This window comes from Taeniopygia guttata, chromosome 4A (genome assembly GCF_048771995.1).
Source record: "Taeniopygia guttata chromosome 4A, bTaeGut7.mat, whole genome shotgun sequence".
Classification (NCBI taxonomy): Eukaryota; Metazoa; Chordata; class Aves; order Passeriformes; family Estrildidae; genus Taeniopygia; species Taeniopygia guttata.
Window position 1 is genome coordinate 15,976,157 of NC_133029.1, and position 7,444 is coordinate 15,983,600.

Genomic DNA, 7,444 nt, shown 5'->3' on the forward strand with positions numbered 1-7,444 from the left:
GCCAAACAGTGGAATTGGAGGATAAAGATTTGCACAGTTTGTTATTGCTGGGAGCTTTGCTAATTATTTTTTCCTGCATTTCTGTCCCAGGAATGCCATCAAACCATGGTGAAGATGGAAAGTACCAAGCAGGGTTTAGTCCCCATGTGAAAAACACTTGAGAAAATTCAAGGAAAAGGCATCCCAGAGAGAAATCAATAAACCACAGCCCTTCAGAGCCTTGTTATTCCCAAAATGTGAGAGCAGAGATGGTGCTGGAGAAAGCAGCTGAGGAGCAGGAGGGGAGGAAAGGAAAATATCCCCCAATACATCATTGCCATGCTGGGAGCTCAGCACAGCGAGGGCTGAGGAATTCCTGACCCAAACCCAGCTCTGTCCCCTGCTCAGTTTCCTCATGACAAAGCTGCAAGTGAATTGTATTTCCCTTCACTTCTCACCTGGCTCCACAGCCTCTCTGTAGGTATTTCCCTGTCTGGAGGGAGCAGGAAGCCAGATTCACACATAAAATTATTTCTTTGTGCTTCTTACAGACCTGGGGGCTTGAGGTTGCTGAGGGAGAAGGGGGATTTGCCTTCCCATGTTTTTTAATTTTAAATAATTGAATAAAAACTCTTCCAGCACTTAGAAGAGAGTTGTTTCCATCCTGATACCCCAGTGAAACACACCCAGCAGAGCATCCACAAATGTCACTCAGCTGGAAGGAAGATGCAAAGAATCCAGAGGGAATTCACAGTGCAGCATTATTTTCCTTTCAGTGGACACACACATCACATCCATCACACAGGGAGAGGGATCATCCTCTGCTGGCTTTGAGGGAGACAATTCCCAGCGTCAGGGGTTGAGGACAAACACCTTTACAGCAACACCAGCACACCTGTGTCCATTCCAGGGGGGAGGATCAGAGCAGGCACAAGCAGAGAAGTGTCTGAATCCCCTTCTCCATCCAGAATTCCCCTTTTGCCAAGTGCCAGGCTCAGAGGGAGCCAGGAGCTGATGTGGGAGAGGTGGAGCAGAAAAATGTGTGGGGTGAGTGGAGCTCAGTGGTGTCTCATCCCTTCAGCTCTGATTAGGACTCTCCCAGTTTCGGTTGCACTTCTTTAAAATGCTCTGGGAGCTGGGAATGGGGAAGCTGAGACTTCCAGGAGCTGCTTCCTAAAAGATTGTGGCTCGGGAGAACTGCCATGGGGGAATTTGGATTGAAAAATCTGCATGACATCATAGCTTTCACCCAAAATAACAAGAAGAAAAGCAAATTTCCAGCAGGCTCAAAGCAGACCATTGATGCTGCAGCCTCTAAGTCAAGGTCAGATCCTGCCCCTCACTCCCAGGAGGAAAATGGGGCAGGAATTCCTTCCCCCACACAGTGGGAGCAGCAATGCAAACCCCAGCAGGGTTTGGGGTCCCCAGCCCTGGCAGGCAGCAGGAGCAGCTGGGAATGTTCCCTTTGCCTGAGCAGGAGCACACAGGCAGCCCCAGCTTTGCCAGGACACCCCCAAAAAGGAAATCTTATGTTGGAGCTCAGAATAATTCAGTTAAATATTTAACAAATATCCATGAGAGGATGGCTCCGCTGGGAAGAGCCACAAATGACCCCAAAGGCTCCAGGTGCACCAGGCACCACCCTCTGAAGAGATAAAAAGGTGCAGGGGATTCTCTAGGAGGAGGTTGCAGGGTCAGCTCTGCAGGTTTTTCACTTTTTCTCTTTTTTTTTGCCTTGCATTTTTTGTCTTTGTCTCTCCTGTGTTGGGTGTCAGCCAAAATTACTGCCCTGAGAAGAAATGTAAGCTCCAATCCAGAGACCTCCAAACAAGATGAGCACTTTGATCTCACCTTTGGAGAGGTTTAATTTCTCCTTCCAACCCCAAACCAACACCTTTCACTACAGACACCTCAAATCTTGCTTTTTAGCAGGTGAAATCTGCCTTTGGGGGAGGAGGGCTCTGCCTCCACAGCCCAGATTCCACAGGCTCCTGTTCCAGAATTTCCTCCCAGTTGCCTGTAGGATGCCACAGGTCTTGTCCAGGCTCTCAGTCCTAAACCAGCACTGCTCCAGGGCTGCTCCTTCCCAGCTTTTGTTATCTCCCAGTCCCTCAGGGCTCATTAAGGGCTTGATTAGACTGTCCCTGGCCCTAATTAATCCTTCAGCTCTCTGGGAAGCAGCCAGGGCTTTTTTAACCAGTGCTCCTTCCCCGTGGCATCCACTCCCTGTTGTGATGTGCAATCTGCAAGGGCTTGGAAAGAAAGCAGGACAGGCACCTCTCCCCTGCTGCTCTTAATTGTTGTTAATTGCAATGGCCAGCACTGGGAGTGCCCAGGGGTGAGGGGACGCTGCAGGACATGGAGATGCAGCCTGGGCTTGGCTTGGGGGGCTGTTTTCCCGAAGAACACAGAGAGGGTTGAGGTACAACCACCACCTGTGGGGATTTCTGAAGGGCAGGAAAGCTCCACACAAAGGAAGAGCCATGGGTAAGACCTGGAAGAGTGAGATCAGGAACATCCCATGCTGAGATCCCTCAGGGATGCACAGGGTGGGATTTTTGGGGTTTGCAGTGTTGCATTAAGCTCTTTTCTGACCCAGAGATGGGGCAACTGAGAGGAGGTTTAAAAGCTTTTATTCCATTTTCAGTCTCATGTGAAGGGTGAGACAATACAGATGTTATAAATCTCATAATCACAATCAGAAGTTACTGTTTCCTAATTACAATACACTATAAGCATTTCTTGGCCTCTCAGCTTTTGCCACACCATGCTGTAAATGCCTTAAAACCAAAAATCTAAAATTAACCCTCGTGGGTCCTAGTATAATGCATCTTTCATAGTTCTTTTTCTCCAAAGTATCTAGTTTTATTTGTAGAGCCATCCTTCCTGCCCTGGATTGCAAAATAATGTGTGTGTTCAGTTCCCATCTGTCAGAGCTGGGGCAGTTCTCTGCTGTTCTTTGGGCACTTTTCTTTATCTCTCCCACAGCCAATCCTCCCTCCAGGAGATCTCTTCTGTTCATGGGCCATTAATTATTAATTATCTTCTGTTCATGGCCAGTGAGTGTCCCTGCATGGCTGAGGAAATTCCATCATCCCATGGGGAGCTGCTCTGCCCAGGGGAGGAGCCAAACATTCCTACCTGGATCCAATCTGACCTGGGAACAGCACAGCAGCCTTTGCCCCCTGCATTCCCAGAGGAGCAGCTTTCTTCCCACTGCATTCCCAGAGGAGCAGCTTTCTTCCCCACTGCATTCCCAGAGGAGCAGCTTTGTGCCCCACTGCATTCCCAGAGGAGCAGCTTTCTTCCCCCTGCATTCCCAGAGGAGCCCAGGCCCATCTCCCCCAGCCCTGGAGCTCCAGAGGAAAACTCCCCCCTTGTGCAGGATCCTGCTCCAGCAGAAGCACAGCTGGCACTGCAGGAGGGCTGAGCCACCCTGGGATGGGGCTGCTGCCACCTCCCTGACACACAGGGTGACAGGGCTGCTCTGACTCTGGCAGTGTTGTTTTGTATTGCTGCATTTTTATTTTATTTCTTTCCTAATAAAGAACTGTTATTCCTACTCCCATATCTTAACCTAAGAGCTCCTTAATTTAAAAATTGCAATAATTCATAGGGAGGGGCTCTACATTTTCCATTTCAGGAGTGGCTCCTGCCTTCCTTAGCAGACACCTGTCTGTTCAAACCAAGATGCTGAAACTTGGTTTCTATTTCCATTTCTCTCTCCACAATGTCTCTCCTATTCCATGGCATTTCTAAGTCAGCATTTTTTATCTCAAGGTTTCCATACAGATGCCCACTAAGTGAGCATAGGTTGTCAGGCTTTCAGAATTCCCTACAAATTCATTTCCCACATTGCAGGGCCAGGAGTTGGACTGGGTGATCCTTATGGGTCCTTTCCAACAAAGCACACTCTGTGATTCCATGACTCCACCAAACCACAGAACATCCCTGCCCCTGTGGGAAAATGAGGGCAACACCTCCATTGGGATGCAGTTTGGGATCCCAAACTGCTGATCCTGGCAGCTGCTCTTTGCCTTCAGAGCTTGTGGGATGGCTGGGGCCAGAGAAATCCAACAAATAAGATGTGTCCCTGCTGTCAGTGCGTGGCAGGATGCAGGGGCTGGTCAGCAGCTGAGGGTGGGAGCTGTAGGATCCCTTGGGGTCACTTTGGGTGGCTGCCACCCCTCGCTGTGACACCGCCTGTCCCAGCAGGGCTGTGGGGACGATTAATTGATTAATTTGGCCACAATTAATTAGCTCCAGCACTGCTGCAGGCTGCGACCTCCCAGCATACTGTCAACCCCAGAGCTCAGCTCGTGACACAGGGCAATTCCAGGGAAAGGGTGAATCCCAGGGGAAGGTGGGCTCGGGAGCTCCAGGAGCCACCCTGTGTCCCCAGCCCTCAGCAGCCCCAAGGGAACAAACAGCTCTGCTGCTTCAGAGCTTTAAGCTTATTCTTAGGAAAAATCTTCCCATTCCTCTGGAGTGACAAAATCAGGGAGTTATCCCATTCCACAGCTGTGGGCTCTTATTGCTGCAGGGGGAAACCTGGGCCTTGCTGAGCACTGGGCCTGCACTGCTAGACAGCTCAGAAACCAAACAAATATTCCATGTTTGCACCATCAAATTAAGAAAAGCCCTGCTACAAGTACTGTTTCAGGGAGAATAAGGCTGGTCCAGAATTGCCTTTTTTTTTTCTTCTTGAGACAACACCAGGAAAGTTGAACTGTCAGAAGGGTGGTGCAACTTTGGCACTACCCAAGAGGCTGTTCAGACCTTCAGACCCTGACGGTTCAGCAGGAAACCTCAGAAGATTTTGTTAATACCAGAAACAAGTAATGAACAGAGACCTGCAAGTGCAGCCCCAGTTTCTAAAGCAGCATTGAGAAAAGTTAGGAAGTGATCCCAGACCAGAACTTGGCTTCCCTTGGCTCTATCACCACGGTGAAGAAAGCCAAAAAAACAGAGGTGCAGACCTTGTCCTGCCAGTGCTGACACTCCTGCTGGCAGGTGCATGACAGGGTCCCTCCAGATCTGTCTTCAAAAGAAAATACTTTTATTTTTGAAAATAGCCTTGGAGTCAAAGCTTTGTGCCCTGCAGAGGACACATCTAAGGAGACCTGGGTTCTCCAAGCAGAGCAGGAGATCCCTTTTCTATGGACCTTATGGCACCTATCCCATTTGCCCAGCAATCCTTCTTGGTTTTTGACACACTCACAGCGCACAGCTACAGGTGGGGGCACTGCTAAATAATGCAAATTATCTGAGTCTCTGTGAACCCCACCTTTGGCTCACAAACTCGGTGTCTCTTGCAGTAACTCTCCAAGACAAGAAGAGATTTTTGGTGCAGTGCTTGCAGGACTTGAGGAGGTCGGGCCCCACCTGTGTCCCCAGGTGTGAGGCATTCTTAGGGCCAGGGCAGATTTGGGATGCAGCTCACGGGGTCGGCAGCCAAGGCTCTCATTATGCAAACAGCTCTGATTAGCACCACAGCCAAGGCCTTCTGCAATCAGGCCAGCTTATGGCTTTAGGCTTCCCACTTGAAGTTAAAAATAGTTGGCCTTTGTTTTACTGCCAGCTTGGGCAGTGGTGACCTTTTGTGTCTGCAGAGTCTCCCCTGTAACATTTAGAGCCCCTTAACATTTAGAGGATGTGCCCAGCCCCAGTGAGCTGCTCCTCTGCTCTCTCCACTCTGCCTCTTCCAGCTCCTGCTGCTTTCCTCAGGACCAGCCCTGCTGGGGAGCACCAGGGAGTTCAGACAGATTTGGAGCTGTCAAACCACGCAGCCACTGGGAAATGCTCCTCTGGCACTTCCAGCAGGTCTGGGCACGGCGCCCGTGCTGTCCCTGTGCTGCTCAGCACACCTCAAGCTGAGCCTGGCTCCCACTTTCTTCTTAGAAACTTGACTTTGCATCCTCTGAAATGCAGAATTTCCACACATCCTTATAGCTCCCTGAGGGATAAGCTGAGGAAGGATCTCTGTGTCAGAAGAACCCACACCCAGTACTCATCCAACACCCATCCCTAAACCTCCCCACTGGGAATTTTCAGGCCTTCAAGGGGTGAGCTGCCATGCAGAGGATGTTTCTTTATGCAGGCTGGGAATATTTAAGGTTTGGCCAAAAAGGAGCATTGCAGAACATCAGTTTTCATAGGCAAACCCCAAACTTTTGCTGGCAGCACCAAAACCAGGTGAGTAGTCCCTCAGGCAGGAAAAACCTCACACTTTGCAGGGAGCCACTGAGGAGTTTGATAAGGAACATGGACAAGAAGAAGTTGAACCAAAATCTAATAATCTGGTATTTTTACTGACCACAGGAAATGAAATTCAAAATACAAAGGCATAACAGACAGTGCAGACAGTGGCAGATGCCTTTATTTTGTCACTTTAAAATGTGTCTATAGGAAGAATTTTCTCAAAGAACCCAAGTGAGAGAAGCATTTATGAGAGAAAAATTGCAAGTCACTTTCAACTCATCCACCTACAATTTCCCACCAGGCTGGATCTTCTCCAAGCAGCTGGGAGCAGTGGGGACCATGACATGTGGTGGCTTCATGCCCCAGTCCATGGCTGAAGTTGGTCCTGCTTTGAGCAGGTGAAGCTTCAGAGGCTCCTTCCAACCTGAGAGCCCTCAGTTACCTGGAGAGGCTCTTAGAAACTCTAATTTCAGAATGTGGGAAATGGATTTGTAGGAATTCTCAAAGCCTGAGAGAAGGCTCTCATAGTGTGACTGTGTATGCAAAGTTTGAGATGAGAATAGGACAGACATTGTCAAAAGAGAAATGGAACTAGAAACAAGTTTCAAAGGATGACTCTACAAATCAGACAACATACTTTGGATAAATAGAACTATGAAAGATGCATTGTAGTAGGACCCACGAGGGGTAATTTTAGATTTTTGGGTTTAAGGAATTTACAGCATGGTGTGGCAAAATCTGATAGGCCAAGGAACACTTATAGTGTATTGTAATTAGGAAACAGTAACTTCTGATTGTGATGGCGTGATTTATAACATCTGTATTGTCTTACCCTTCACGGGTCAGAAAAGGGCTTAATGCAACATCAGAATGCTGTGCCTGCCCCACATTCTTCTGATTTTTCTGCTCTGCCCTAATGGTCACACCAAGAATTCTGGAATGCTCTTTCCAAGCAGTTTGTCTGCTCCTCCTGCCCTCTGTGGGATGAGCTGTTCCCATCATCAGAGGGAGATGGAAGGGCTGCATCCCTGTCCTTTGGAGATGTCACAACTGCATGTTTGGGAAATGAGGGGTGCAGTGCTCCAAGCCTGGCTCTGGGGCTGCATCCCTGTCCTTTGGAGAAGCTGTAACAAAATACCTGGAAAATGAGGGATGCAGCCCCAGAGCCAGGGCTCCTGACAGAGCAGCTGAACCCCCCTGTCCCACCCAGCCCCAGCAGCACCTCCAGTGTCCCAGCTGCTCCAGGCAGCTCTCAGCTCTGGGG